We start from the raw sequence: 1,252 nt of genomic DNA on the forward strand, positions 1-1,252 counted from the left end.
TCAGGTAGTTCAATGTCGAATTTTCTGAGGAACCTCCAGACTGATTTCCAGAACGGTTGTACCAGTCTCCAATCCCACCAACAATGGAGGAGTGTTCCTCTTTCTCCACATCCTCGCCAGCATTTGTTGTCACCTGAGTATTTGATCTTAACCATTCTCACTGGTGTGAGGTGAAATCTCAGGGTTGTTTTGTTTTGCATTTCCCTTAGGACTAAAGATGTTGAACATTTCTTTAGGTGTTTCTCAGCCATTCGGCATTCCTCAGCTATGAATACTTTGTTTGGTCCTGAACCCCATTTTTTAATAGGGTTATTTGCCTCCCTGCGGTATAACTTCTTGAGTTCTTTGTATATTTTGGATATAAGCCCTCTATCTTTTGTAGGATTGGTAAAGATTTTTTCCCAATCTGTTGGTTGCAGTTTCCTCCTAACCAGAGTATCCTTTGCCTTACAGAAGCTTTGAAGTTTTATGAGATCCCATTTGTCGATTCTTGATCTTAGAGCATGAGCCATTGGTGTTTTGTTCAGGAAATTTTTTCCAGTTCCCATGTGTTCAAGATGCTGCCCTAGTTATTTCTTCTAATAGTTTGAGTGTATCTGGTTTGATGTGGAGGTCCTTCATCCACTTGGATTTAAGCTTTGTACAGGGTGATAAGCATGGATCGATTTGCATTCTTCTAAATTTTGACTTCCGGTTGAACCAGCACCATTTGCTGAAAATGCTATCTTTTTTCCATTGAATGGTTTTGGCTCCTTTGTCAAAAATCAGGTGACCATAGGTGTGTGGGTTCATTTCTGCGTCTTCAATTCTGTTCCATTGGTCTATCTGTCTGTCTCTGTACCAATACCATGCAGTTTTTATCACTATTGCTCTGTAATACTGCTTGAGTAAAGTGATAGTGATTCCCCCTGAAGTCCTTTTATTGTTGAGAATAATTTTAGCTATCCTGGGTTTTTGTTATTCCCGATGAATTTGCAAATTTTTCTGTCTAACTCTTTGAAGAATTGGACTGGTATTTTGATTACGATTGCATTGAATCTGTAGATCGCTTTTGGTAAAATGTCCATTTTTGCTATATTAATCCTGCCAATCCATGAGCATGGGAGATCTTTCCATCTTCTGAGGTCTTCTTCAATTTCTTTCTTCAGAGTCTTGTAGGTCTTATTGTACAGATATTTTACTTGCTTGTTTAAAGTCACACCGAGGTATTTTATATTGCTTGGGTCTATTATGAAGGGTGTCATTTCCCTAA

Source organism: Rattus norvegicus, chromosome 7 (assembly GCF_021556685.1).
Source record: "Rattus norvegicus strain SHRSP/BbbUtx chromosome 7, alternate assembly SHRSP_T2T, whole genome shotgun sequence".
NCBI classification, from domain to species: Eukaryota; Metazoa; Chordata; class Mammalia; order Rodentia; family Muridae; genus Rattus; species Rattus norvegicus.